At 46.8% G+C, this 14,468-nt stretch overlaps 1 protein-coding gene across 3 annotated transcripts in view; it reads right to left on the bottom strand.

Moving 5' to 3' along the window:
* The window catches only part of SLC29A1 (solute carrier family 29 member 1 (Augustine blood group)), a 74,157-nt gene that overhangs the window by 38,889 nt on the left and 20,800 nt on the right, over positions 1-14,468 (bottom strand). For all 3 annotated transcript variants that reach the window (XM_081342179.1, XM_081342182.1, XM_081342180.1), the window contains exon 2: positions 13,837-13,898. The gene's annotated coding sequence lies outside the window, so the exon portion shown is untranslated. The remainder of the gene's footprint in view (positions 1-13,836; positions 13,899-14,468) is intronic.

Genomic DNA, 14,468 nt, shown 5'->3' with positions numbered 1-14,468 from the left:
TGCCTAAGGGTGCCTATGGGCAGGAGTGGGACAGATCTGAGGGTCTCTGGCAGGAGGAGGGTCTCTGGGCCAGGGCTAAGGCAGTGGGGGCCGTTCCCTCACTGTTTCCAGGATGGCTTCGCGGGCCACATGAAACCACTTCGCGGGCCGAATCCGGCCCCCGGGCCTTGTGTTTGACATGTCTGGCATAGACAGAGGTAATGAGAGAAATCTTGAAGAACAGTGGATTATCTGGAGGCCCTTTAGGGGTATAGCACTGCATCTAAGCAAGGACAAAGTAGAAAGCACTGTCTAGCAGTGCCTGCTTTATCTCAATTTAAGCTTTGTGCATTCATAAATAAAAGAGTATTAAAAGTTGTTTAAATTTGCCATTGTCTTTCACAAATGATGTAAAATGTAATTATAAGGTGCACGTTGAAGAAGAGCCCACAATAGCCAGACTCTAAAACATTATCTTCTATATCACCAGAACCATGTTGGCAGTTATTCAATCTGCAAACTTTGATGGGTGCCAACTGGCTGCAAATAAAATCCCGAGAATCAATCCAACTCTCACTAGTTATAAAAGGCAGCATCTTATGCCTTGCATAAAATGTTAACATGACCCCATTTTGTTGCAAGGAGATTTTTGCCAAATTACAAGTCTATTCCTTTGGGGGCTGGTTCACTTAGCTTGGATGAAGCAACCCACCCTTTCAGTTGTTGCTTTTGGAATTAGATTTGCACCTGCCATGAAATATATTTATTCAGCCCTGATCATCACTGAACTGAAAAGCACTTTGACCTGGACACCTAAACTGATTGCTTGCATTCTGGCCCCTAGTGGGCTCTGACACTCACCTTCATACAATATCAACAACCTGCAGGAATAATACAACAAATAAAAGCTGGGTAACCATAACAAGTATTGGCTGAGCGTACTGCATTTTGTGTTTTTTCTCCATCAGTAGAGCTGGAAAATCTCAGAACAATCAATACTAAGATTTTTCAAGGAAAAGATTGTGACCTACTGCTCTGTGCATTATGGAAGTTGAACAGTTCTTGCCCTGATTTCACATCATCTAGATCAGGGGCGGGGAACCTTGGCTCTTTTACGACTTGAGGACTTCAACTCCCAGAATTCCTGAGCCAGCCATTGGCTCAGGAATTCTGGGAGTTGAAGTCCAAAAGTGGTAAAAGAGCCAAGGTTCCCCACACCTAATCTAAAATAACCCCAGTCAAGGATAGAGGAAATACATGGACTGGAGAATACTGTATGTAGAATGGAAGTGGGCTCATTCAGTGATACAAAACTAGACTCCTCCGGATTTTTAAATAGCTACCATAGACTAACATAGCTACCATAGACTAACTGCTAAGCTTGTAAGCCGCCCTGAGTCTTCGGAGAAGGGCGGGATATACCGTATATACTTGAGTATAAGCCGACTCGAGTATAAGCCGAGACCCCCAATTTCACCCCCCAAAACTGGAAAAAGTTATTGACTCGAGTATAAGCCGATCCGCCGTTCTGCAAGCCTGAATACACAGGAATACCCTGTGTGGCCGCGGCTCGTCGGCAGGTCTCCGTTCCTCCTGCCGACCTTTGGGGAGGTTTGGGCGCCTCCCCAAACCTCCCCAAACGTCGGCAGGTCTCCGTTCCTCCTGCCGACCTTTGGGGAGGTTTGGGCGCCTCCCCAAACCTCCCCAAACCTCGGCAGGTCTCCGTTCCTCCTGCCGACCTTTGGGGAGGTTTGGGCGCCTCCCCAAACCTCCCCAAACCTCGGCAAGTCTCCGTTCCTCCTGCCGACCTTTGGGGAGGTTTGGGCGCCTCCCCAAACCTCGGCAGGTCTCCGTTCCTCCGCGCAGACCTGCCGACCTTTGGGGAGGTTTGGGCGCCTCCCCAAACGTCCCCAAACCTCGGCAGGTCTCCGTTCCTGTTTGGGGAGGTTTGGGCGCCTCCCCAAACCTCCCCAAACCTCGGCAGGTCTCCGTTCCTCCGCGCAGACCTGCCGACGTTTGGGGAGGTTTGGGCGCCTCCCCAAACCTCCCCAAACCTCGGCAGGTCTCCGTTCCTGTTTGGGGAGGTTTGGGCGCCTCCCCAAACCTCCCCAAACCTCGGCAGGTCTCCGTTCCTCCGCGCAGACCTGCCGACCTTTGGGGAGGTTTGGGCGCCTCCCCAAACGTCCCCAAACCTCGGCAGGTCTCCGTTCCTGTTTGGGGAGGTTTGGGCGCCTCCCCAAACCTCCCCAAACCTCGGCAGGTCTCCGTTCCTCCGCGCAGACCTGCCGACCTTTGGGGAGGTTTGGGCGCCTCCCCAAACGTCCCCAAACCTCGGCAGGTCTCCGTTCCTGTTTGGGGAGGTTTGGGCGCCTCCCCAAACCTCCCCAAACCTCGGCAGGTCTCCGTTCCTCCGCGCAGACCTGCCGACCTTTGGGGAGGTTTGGGCGCCTCCCCAAACGTCCCCAAACCTCGGCAGGTCTCCGTTCCTGTTTGGGGAGGTTTGGGCGCCTCCCCAAACCTCCCCAAACCTCGGCAGGTCTCCGTTCCTCCGCGCAGACCTGCCGAGGTTTGGGGAGGTTTGGGCGCCTCCCCAAACCTCCCCAAACCTCGGCAGGTCTCCGTTCCTGTTTGGGGAGGTTTGGGCGCCTCCCCAAACCTCCCCAAACCTCGGCAAGTCTCCGTTCCTCCTGCCGACCTTTGGGGAGGTTTGGGCGCCTCCCCAAACCTCGGCAGGTCTCCGTTCCTCCGCGCAGACCTGCCGACCTTTGGGGAGGTTTGGGCGCCTCCCCAAACGTCCCCAAACCTCGGCAGGTCTCCGTTCCTGTTTGGGGAGGTTTGGGCGCCTCCCCAAACCTCCCCAAACCTCGGCAGGTCTCCGTTCCTCCGCGCAGACCTGCCGACGTTTGGGGAGGTTTGGGCGCCTCCCCAAACCTCCCCAAACCTCGGCAGGTCTCCGTTCCTGTTTGGGGAGGTTTGGGCGCCTCCCCAAACCTCCCCAAACCTCGGCAGGTCTCCGTTCCTCCGCGCAGACCTGCCGACCTTTGGGGAGGTTTGGGCGCCTCCCCAAACGTCCCCAAACCTCGGCAGGTCTCCGTTCCTGTTTGGGGAGGTTTGGGCGCCTCCCCAAACCTCCCCAAACCTCGGCAGGTCTCCGTTCCTCCGCGCAGACCTGCCGACCTTTGGGGAGGTTTGGGCGCCTCCCCAAACGTCCCCAAACCTCGGCAGGTCTCCGTTCCTGTTTGGGGAGGTTTGGGCGCCTCCCCAAACCTCCCCAAACCTCGGCAGGTCTCCGTTCCTCCGCGCAGACCTGCCGACCTTTGGGGAGGTTTGGGCGCCTCCCCAAACGTCCCCAAACCTCGGCAGGTCTCCGTTCCTGTTTGGGGAGGTTTGGGCGCCTCCCCAAACCTCGGCAGGTCTCCGTTCCTCCGCGCAGACCTGCCGACCTTTGGGGAGGTTTGGGCGCCTCCCCAAACGTCCCCAAACCTCGGCAGGTCTCCGTTCCTGTTTGGGGAGGTTTGGGCGCCTCCCCAAACCTCCCAAACCTCGGCAGGTCTCCGTTCCTCCGCGCAGACCTGCCGACCTTTGGGGAGGTTTGGGCGCCTCCCCAAACGTCCCCAAACCTCGGCAGGTCTCCGTTCCTGTTTGGGGAGGTTTGGGCGCCTCCCCAAACCTCCCCAAACCTCGGCAGGTCTCCGTTCCTCCGCGCAGACCTGCCGACCTTTGGGGAGGTTTGGGCGCCTCCCCAAACGTCCCCAAACCTCGGCAGGTCTCCGTTCCTGTTTGGGGAGGTTTGGGCGCCTCCCCAAACCTCCCCAAACCTCGGCAGGTCTCCGTTCCTCCGCGCAGACCTGCCGACCTTTGGGGAGGTTTGGGCGCCTCCCCAAACCTCCCCAAACCTCGGCAGGTCTCCGTTCCTGTTTGGGGAGGTTTGGGCGCCTCCCCAAACCTCCCCAAACCTCGGCAGGTCTCCGTTCCTCCGCGCAGACCTGCCGACGTTTGGGGAGGTTTGGGGAGGCGCCCAAACCTCCCCAAAGGTCGGCAGGAAGAACGGAGACCTGCCGAGGTTTGGGGAGGTTTGGGGAGGCGCCCAAACCTCCCCAAAGGTCGGCAGGTCTGCGCGGAGGAACGGAGACCTGCCGAGGTTTGGGGAGGTTTGGGGAGGCGCCCAAACCTCCCCAAACAGGAACGGAGACCTGCCGAGGTTTGGGGAGGTTTGGGGAGGCGCCCAAACCTCCCCAAAGGTCGGCAGGTCTGCGCGGAGGAACGGAGACCTGCCGAGGTTTGGGGACGTTTGGGGAGGCGCCCAAACCTCCCCAAACAGGAACGGAGACCTGCCGAGGTTTGGGGACGTTTGGGGAGGCGCCCAAACCTCCCCAAAGGTCGGCAGGTCTGCGCGGAGGAACGGAGACCTGCCGAGGTTTGGGGAGGTTTGGGGAGGCGCCCAAACCTCCCCAAACAGGAACGGAGACCTGCCGAGGTTTGGGGACGTTTGGGGAGGCGCCCAAACCTCCCCAAAGGTCGGCAGGTCTGCGCGGAGGAACGGAGACCTGCCGAGGTTTGGGGAGGTTTGGGGAGGCGCCCAAACCTCCCCAAACAGGAACGGAGACCTGCCGAGGTTTGGGGACGTTTGGGGAGGCGCCCAAACCTCCCCAAAGGTCGGCAGGTCTGCGCGGAGGAACGGAGACCTGCCGAGGTTTGGGGAGGTTTGGGGAGGCGCCCAAACCTCCCCAAACAGGAACGGAGACCTGCCGAGGTTTGGGGACGTTTGGGGAGGCGCCCAAACCTCCCCAAAGGTCGGCAGGTCTGCGCGGAGGAACGGAGACCTGCCGAGGTTTGGGGAGGCGCCCAAACCTCCCCAAACAGGAACGGAGACCTGCCGAGGTTTGGGGAGGCGCCCAAACCTCCCCAAAGGTCGGCAGGTCTGCGCGGAGGAACGGAGACCTGCCGAGGTTTGGGGAGGTTTGGGGAGGCGCCCAAACCTCCCCAAACAGGAACGGAGACCTGCCGAGGTTTGGGGACGTTTGGGGAGGCGCCCAAACCTCCCCAAAGGTCGGCAGGTCTGCGCGGAGGAACGGAGACCTGCCGAGGTTTGGGGAGGTTTGGGGAGGCGCCCAAACCTCCCCAAACAGGAACGGAGACCTGCCGAGGTTTGGGGAGGCGCCCAAACCTCCCCAAAGGTCGGCAGGAGGAACGGAGACCTGCCGAGGTTTGGGGAGGCGCCCAAACCTCCCCAAAGGTCGGCAGGAGGAACGGAGACCTGGGGAGGTTTGGGGAGGCGCCCAAACCTCCCCAAAGGTCGGCAGGAGGAACGGAGACCTGCCGAGGTTTGGGGAGGCGCCCAAACCTCCCCAAAGGTCGGCAGGAGGAACGGAGACCTGCCGAGGTTTGGGGAGGCGCCCAAACCTCCCCAAAGGTCGGCAGGAGGAACGGAGACCTGCCGAGGTTTGGGGAGGCGCCCAAACCTCCCCAAAGGTCGGCAGGAGGAACGGAGACCTGCCGAGGTTTGGGGAGGTTTGGGGAGGCGCCCAAACCTCCCCAAAGGTCGGCAGGAGGAACGGAGACCTGCCGACGTTTGGGGAGGTTTGGGGAGGCGCCCAAACCTCCCCAAACGTCGGCAGGTCTGCGCGGAGGAACGGAGACCTGCCGAGGTTTGGGGAGGCGCCCAAACCTCCCCAAACGTCGGCAAGTCTCCGTTCCTCCGCGCCCTGCCTGCCTGCTTCTTTCCGCTGCGGAAAGAAGCAGGCAGGCAAGGCGCGGAGTTTGGGGAGGTGCGCGCGCACCTCCCCAAACCTCCCCAAACTTCGGCAGGTCTCGGACGGCGGTGGCTTGGGAGAGGTGCGGGCGATCCCGGAAGCACCAAAGCCTCGGCCGCGCACAAGTCCTCGGTAAGTTTTTTTTGTTGACTGGAGTATAAGCCGAAGTGGAATTTTTCAGCCCAAAAAGTGGGCTGAAAAATTCGGCTTATACTCAAGTATATACGGTAAATGGAATTAAAATAAAATAAATAAAATAAAATAAATAACATAATTAGTGCTTTTATTTTTATTAATGAAAACCTCTTCTGAATGGCTTACCTAAGCTGAAATTCAAACTGGAAATTCTATTACAGATGTAAGTAGTGGCCCATTGTGAAATATGAACTCATGTGAGAGACATCCACTAACTGCCCATCACACCACTAGATTGTGAATTGGCACTTAAGAAGCTTTAAAATCTTTGCTATAATTTTATTTTCCTTTCCTACACTTTTCTACTTTACTGTAATATCTTTTCTCTCTCTTTTTCTCTCTCCTTCTCTCTTTTTAGAGCCTTTCTAAACATGTTTTGCTGCGATTTAAAGATCATCTGAGAAACGAGATATCAGTGGAATGAAAAATATGGTTTAATGGTGATCCATGGTGTCTGCATGGAGTCTTATGTAGCAGAACTGGGAAAAAGGCTTGCTAGATTAAAAAAAACACCCTACTTCCAACTAGGTCAGGGGTGTCAAACTCACAACGTCACGTGACATGTCACAATGTATCACAACTTTTTCTCCATTGCCGGCAATGGAGTGGGCGCGGTTTCGCCATGATGCATCCGGCCTGTGTGCCGGCAGTTTGACACCCTGAACTAGATAAATGGAATCTATTAGATAACCACAAGTGTCTATGGAGATTCTCAATCATGTGGCCCATACCAAGCCTTGAGCCTTTTGGAACTGGGCCCAGGAAGTGGTGGGTGAATGCACACATGCATCCCCACTCATGCAAGCAGCAGGCAAGCTGTGTGCACAAGCAACAGGTATGTACTTACCCACCACACGCGCAGAACCATCCCCTTTTCCCCCATCCCCCCCGATGGCCTGCAAACTAGGAACGGTTGGGCAACTCTGATCTAGGTCATGGTTGTCCCCAAGGTGCTTCTGAAGAAGAGAACTGGATAAGAAGCAAAATGTTTTTAACGAAAAAAACACAAAAAAGTCGTTACCTTTTGGAAAAAGCACCTTTGAGATTACCGCAAATGGTTCATGTATCTAGCTTAACTGCTCATTTCAACCAGTCTTCTTCACTAACACCTCTGCATACTTTCTCCCTTCAGTTAGAAAGGATTATAACAATGTTTCTTCAGAAAAATAGCTCTAGCTTCATTAAAGGCTTGCAACTCCAAACTTCTCCCTAGAGTTATAATTCATCATTGAACACTATGCATCAGTGACACCCACAACTTCAGCAGTTGTTTATAGGGATAGGATAAATTTTGAATAACAATGTCCCAATCAAGGAACTACCAACTCTCACAACAAGCTACAATAAACAAAAGCCTAATCAAGGAACCACCAAGACCACTTCCACCAAACCTGACAAGGCAAGCCACTAGTACCATGGTGGCAAACCTATGGCACGCATGCCGCAGGTGGCACGCACAGCCATCGCCCCAATCCTAGGCCTTGAGCTGGGTTTTATAAAACCTTTTTGCTTTAGGCCTCCGCTGCCGTGTGAAGAAAAAAAAAGGTTCAATCAATCAATTTCAACTTCTCGCGGGAGAAAAAAAAGATCTCACAAAGTTGGAATTGATTGAACTTTTTAGTCCCACCCAGTCTGCCATTACCACCGCAGCCACACCCACCAGGCACCTGACGATACATAAGTGGATTTTCCGTTGCAGTTTGGGCACTCGGTCTCTAAAAGGTTCGCCATCACTGCACTAGTATATAAAATGATAGTAAACTCCACTCCCTTCTAGCACTGATGATGTTACCTAGTTTAGTAATTAAATGTCTGCAAGAAAACAACCAACTTCAGAGAGCATGAAGGACCCTACAGTTCAGCCCTGAGCTACAAATAGTATCTTTTAGTAGTTCTCTATTCATCTATTGTAACTGTGATCAAATAAACTGGCTCTGTATTCTTTCCCCTTTCTCAAAACCATATTTAGTCCCCTTAGATAATATCTAAACATCTGTTTTCTTTTTATGTTCTCTTGGTCTTGTCTCACAAATCCATTGGGAACTTTAGTAAGCTACTTTTGTAGATACAGAATGAATAGGTAATCCACATCCTTCTTATTCTTAGTGTCTCTTCTCCCAAAATCACTGACAACTTTATGAAAATCAAGATGGTTGGTTGTATTTTAAGAGATAATGATATGCTATTGATGTTTACTATACCTTGCTGGGATGAGGGATAGCTTCTTTTTTTCTGACTTTATTTTTTAAATCTTTTGTATATTTTATCTTTTGTAGTTTATATTAGTTTTAATTTTATAATGAAGTTCTTAATAACATTGTTATAAAAAGGCTCTTAGTGGAATTACTCTCAATATCCCATAAATATTTTGTCTACAAATCTTAGGTAATACAATAGTACAGGTAGCAATAATTCTGCCTAACTATAATATCTGTTTCCTAATTTTTTTTTATTTTTAAGCACCATTTGCATTACCCATAAAATGTACAAACAGTTGCTGTACTAAAGAAAACAGTGTAAGCTTTTCCACCCAAGTAACTATATATACATTTTGGAATAATTAAATAAACTTTATCATTATTTGTATAGTACTTTCCACTGTTTATTTTGAGTGTACTATTTACATATACAGCTATAAATCTGAGACTGTTTAATACACCACGTTCATTGTACACATCATATTAGGCAGTAAAGCTTAGCAACAACATTTGGGACTGTAACAGGGATTTTATTATTGATTTGAAAGCATGACTGGGAGCAGGGGATTCTAGTTTCCAGATCTGGACAAGCTGAAAGTATTCTCAGGAATAGTAAATATTTGGAGTTTTGAATCAGAATGCATAAATTATTAATAGATTTATTAGAGAAGAAAATAACCACAGTGTGCTTCAAGAAAGACAAAAACACAATAGTTCTCTCTAATTTATGATCCAAGCAGCTAGTAGAAGGACAAACATACAGCCTCGGATGCTGGAGATTATATATAGCTATCATACCTAGAAACCATTAATAGCATTGTACTCTGTTCACTAATCTAACAAGAGACATTTGTTTTTAGAAATTGTCAATACAACCAAAACCAATTAAATTTCCATGGAACATTGTGCTTCTCTTATATGGAATCTGCACCATAGCTCAGAGAGAGTGAGTAGGTGGCAGTAATTAGCTACATATGACAGCTGAAAAATATCACTCTTACCAAATTCTGTGCCAAGTAACTAAGGTGTGGTTAGTATGAACGCGACAAGCAGGAAAACCTAACTGCTGAATCAGGTGTATCTCATATGATCAACAAAAGATTTAGAAGCTGGAAAATGTCAGAGATCAAGTTGAAGGTTCAGGATTACTTCTGTGCTGCAGAAATCCAGCAAATGGCAGACTGAAGTTCTTAAGGCTCTTTTTTATATTCATGGCCACAGAGAATGTAAATTCAATGTAGCCTTATTTCTTACTACTGCAAGTTTTTAGGGAAAGTATAACTAAAGCTCAGCTGCCACACAAATTATTTAACTGTCACAGTTGTCTTCTTTAAAATAACCCCCTGGGAGTTCTCTGGCAGCTGGTACACAGTTTGGGAATCACAGTGATAACTGGATCCTTCCCATCCTACTTGAAATAATAGGGCTTTAGTTCAAATAGGTTCTACAAGAGCAATCTTTTAAAAAAGGTCTTCAAGTAAGTATCAATATGGGAGAAAGCCAACCTTGGCTAATCTAGCAGAAATATATACATGATGCCTGATTTCTTAGAAAAGACTGTGGTCACTCGTGCATTTGCCATTATCTCTGATTGCACTTTGTGTAGTGCACAGGTGGTGATCAAATAGAAGACCTCAAAACTTAGTTTTGCTTCCACTGCCAATTGAGAGAACCCTTCCTCTCCCTGGATAAGCATGCTGAAACTAAAGACTAGCCACGTCCATGGTGTCCTGGCATTTTCTGCATGATCAGAAGCATCCTGGCTCCTTGCCCCAACAATCTTTATTTGAAAGTATTTCCACCATTAGGGTGAAGGTTTGCAGGAGTCTTCAAACTTGGCAAACGTCTTAGTGTGGACTTCAAATCCCAGAATTCCCCAGCTAGCATGGCTGTCTGAGATATTTTGGGAGTTGAAGTCCATAAGTCTTAAAGTTGCCAACTTTGGAGGCCCCTGTCTAAATATGATCTTGCCAAATCAATATAGACCACATATTCCATACCATGAAAAAAATCCAGCTTAATCAGCTACAATAGCCAACTCTTAAAACAACGTCCTGACTTTCAGCATGTCAGCATTCTCCAACTTGACAGTACCTAAATACAGAATACAAAATAACAAGAGTTGGAAGGGACCTTGGAGATATTCTATTCCAACCCCCTGCTCAGGCAGGAGACTCTTTATCATTTCAAACAAATGGTTGTCCAATCTCTTTTTAAAAACCTCCAGTGGTGGAGCATCCACAATTTCTGAAGGCAAGTCATTCCACTAATTAATTGTTCTGTCAGGAAATATCTCTTCAGGAATAGAACAGAATAGTTGGAAGGAACCTCGGAGGTCTTCTAGTCCAACCCCCTGCTCAGGCAGGAAACCCTATACCATTTCAGACAAATGGTTGTCCAGTCTCTTCTTAAAAACTTCCAGCATTGGAGCATTCACAACTTCTGGAGCCAAGTTGTTCCACTGATCTAGATTGGATTTCTTTTTGATAAGTTTTGATAAGTGTCCAACTCTTACTCCTTGTCCAGACCTCAGGTGCTTTGAATACACTGACCTCTTCTCTATGACAGCACCTCAAATATTGTAAAACTGCTATCACGTCACCCCTAGTCCCTCTCTTCATTAGACTAATAATGTCTTGGTGCTGAGAATTCCCAATTAGTGCTCAGCTGGGAAGTCTGAATTTCAGTTCAAACCTGGATGGCATCTTGTTTAGAAAGTCTGCCCTATATTTTTATTGTTTTTTGTTTCTGTGTTAGGTTAAATGTGACTCAGTATCACAAGCAACTAGAAAACATTCCTAGGAACTGAAGTGGGAGCAAGATTCCAGAGAAAAATGTCATACAACTGACCAGGAATGGAGGCTATTCAGCTGGAAACAACAATACTGTAATAACTATTGTGGTTTCTAATAATTCTAAGCTAATACAAGTCAAAGGGATTTCTGACACTTATATCATCTGTTTTTAGAATCATGGCTGGAAGGCAATCAACTCAGCCCCGTGTTGGAAACAACTGCCGCCCCCGCCCCCCCTGCCAAATAATTGCAAGTCTGTGTTAAATAGAAGCATATTTATTTATTTATTTAAAGTATTTATAACCTTGCAAGGCATTTTTCAGGTTTTTTTTCCAAAAAAATCTTTTATTTCTTACAAACCTTCTTTAAAAGGATTATAAAAATACCAACCAGCATAATAAGTGTTTAAAGATAGCTAAGCTACACAACTGCTAAAATACCTTTTTAATGCTAACATGACTTGTAAAAATTTAGGACAGGAAGGATCTCTTGGCCTGTTGCTTAACTTAAGCAAACATCGTCGAATCTTCAAAACCGTCTAGTCCAAACAGAGCCTCTCTTTTCAAATGAGCAAATAAAAAGTGCCTAAGGGGGTCCTTAGGGAATCTTAGGGAAGAAAATGGACATTTTTCTGTGGGGGCTCGGAAACTGCTCGTCTTGGGAGGAACCTCTTATGTCATATGTTAACAGAGGTTTGTGAAGGTCTATGTTTTTAGAGCCCTCTGGGAATGACTGAAGATGAATCACTAGTTATTCCTTTGGTTGAGATGTGTTGCCAAGAGTACAATTTCAATGCATTAAATTGGTTGTTACTATGTTATTTTGGTTCATACCGAGTGTGCTATTACTTTCATAAGCGTCAACCAGATTGAAGTGGTATGAAAGTTGCTACAGTGTAATAAATAGTAACTAAGAAGGGCCTCCAGAGTTCATTACAGACAGCTTCGGATTTGATGGCTTTCCCATTTGTGAAGTCCAGGAATACCGGCTATCTCTCCCTTCCCTAAATCTGAAAGGCAAAGCTTGCTGAAACAAGAATGCATTGCTACATACATTTTTTGAAAGTAGTTCCTCCCTGAAACTTCAGTGTAGTATAGATTCTACCTATAATCTTACAGGCTAATGAGGAAAGATTAATAGAACTTTTGCAATACAAAATACCTTTTATAGGACACTGCAGGATGGAAAACCACAATCATATTGGTGGAGAAAAGCCTTCCCTATCCTGCCTTTTTCCAAATGTCCTGAGACCAACTGAGAACACAGGTCCCATTATTGAATGATCATCCCAGATGGATAGTCAAAGTGACAATTTCCACCCATCTCAGAGTTTGCATTTTAAGAACATGAGCCTACTGTAGATAATACTGGAAAAAAATATATGTTGGAGTTCCACCCAGTTTTCTGGCAGCTAAGTGTTTTTCCCCCATTCCCATTATGCAACACATGAATGTATCTAATGGACTTCAATTTGCAATTCAATACAAAGAATTTTCCTACTTCTGTTCTTCCATAAATCAGATGAGTCTCTACAGAAGATTGTTCCATCACAGCTATTAATTTTAACTAAGCAGGTAAGGACCTTGGGACTGTGCAAGCTAACCTAGCCCCCTATTTATTTCATGACCATGTCCATTCACAGAGCTTGTCCATATTAATAAATAGCTAAACATTTAGCTATGCTCATGCTTGTGCGAAGGGGTAGGATTAGTCAGTACAACCCCTTCACATGTTTTATTAACTATATGGCTGCAACATGAACCCTCTCAAATAAGCAGGGTTTGAAAGGGGCCAGGGTAGCTTCTTCATGAAACCGTATCTACAACTATCGAGGCTAAAAAACTATTTCTACAGCTATTGATATCAGTGATATTATGTGTGAATATAATTTTGCAAATGCTATAGAGGGGGATGAACCAAGTTTTCCTTTTTGACTAGATCAAAAAGGTTTGTGTACAATATTAGCACAGTGCAAAACAAATATTTGCCCAACATTTCAAAAGTATTAGCACAGCACAGCATAATAAGCCAATGTACCTCTTCTTTGTTGAGAGTTATATTAACTTGCTAAAAGTATGTTGGGGGAAGAATGCAAATATCAATAAGGACAGAAACAAACACAACTGTGTCACCACAATTCTCTGGCATCTTTTTCATGCAACCTTGCTGGTGACAGGTAAGATTGCCTTTAAGAAAAATCCCAACAAATTTATTTGAAGAGACAAATGAATCCTCAGATACAAGCCAATGCTATTTTCTATATACCAAATTGAAAGTAACAGCAATGCAATTTTCCTGGGATTTGCTGGTTTGTTACTTTCCCACAATCTTAGGGATTTATAATTACCACAGAGAAGGAAATTACAAGTTCCTCCAGGACCCCTGGTCCTTAGGATATTATGAACATAGAGGATCTTATTGAATGTTTTAAGATGGTTAATCAACCACCATATGATAAATTTAGGAGGAAGCTCATCAGTACAGATTGTCCTCGACTTACATCCATTCACGTTCAAAGTTACAGCAGCAGTGAAAAAAGTGATTTATGATCATGCGATTAAACTTTGGGCACTTGGCAACTGGCATGTACTTGCGACACTTGCACTGTCCTGGGGTCATGTGATCATCACTTGTAAATCTTATCAACTGGCTTCTGACAAGTAAAGTCAAAAGAGGAAGCCAGATTTGCTTAATAAGCATATAATTTACTTAACAATGCGGTGATTCGCTTTACAACTGTGGCAAAAAAGGTCATAAGATGAGGTAAAATGTACTTAACACCTATCTTGCTTAGCAATGGAAACTGTGGTCATAGGTTGAGGACTTCCTATATTTGCATGGAAGGATTCGTTCCAGCCGTCTTGACGAAATTCATTGTTTCATTCATCATCATTGTTTTTTTATCTATCCACTAACCTTCTGTGCTTGTTGTTCCCAAGATTGGCTGGTGTCTGTTTGGTGCACTGGTAGCAGAATTCCTACAGGGAAAGTAGAAGGCAACACCGGTTCATTAGTGGCAGAAAATAAAATATTAAATAAAAGAAACTGAATACAAAAAAACAAGGGTTCTTGTCCATTAAGGACTATAATAGCAGGCCGATTTTTTTTATGGAAAATAAAACAGGAAAAAATCTACATGTTCCCACTGCAATTATATATAACAATATTTAAAGTAATTACATTTTCTCCCAGCTTCATTCCTTATATAAACATATACCAGGCAGCTAGACTGGGGAAAAAGAAAATATTACCCCAGGGAAAATCTGGGTAAGACCTCCATTTGGCCATAAGACTGACAAAAATGATCTTTGCTCAAACACTTTCTCCGCCTTACCCAGTGAGTTGCTATGAAAAGTAACATAATAAACCTCAATATATTACACTCTGCAAAGGGCACTCTGCAAAGACAGTAAATAAATGTAGTTTTCCATGTACTGCATCCATTCTCTCATGTGCGAGCATTTTACAAGAAAAAAGACACTTAAATAACAAAGATTATAAGATAAAGCACTGTCTCCTTGGTGCCTTCAGATGTTCTTGGAGTAGCT

This window comes from Vipera berus (genome assembly GCF_964194415.1).
Source record: "Vipera berus genome assembly, chromosome: 1".
Lineage (NCBI taxonomy): Eukaryota > Metazoa > Chordata > Lepidosauria > Squamata > Viperidae > Vipera > Vipera berus.
Note: the sequence above shows the minus strand (reverse complement) of the source record. Positions and strands in the feature narration are given on the sequence as shown.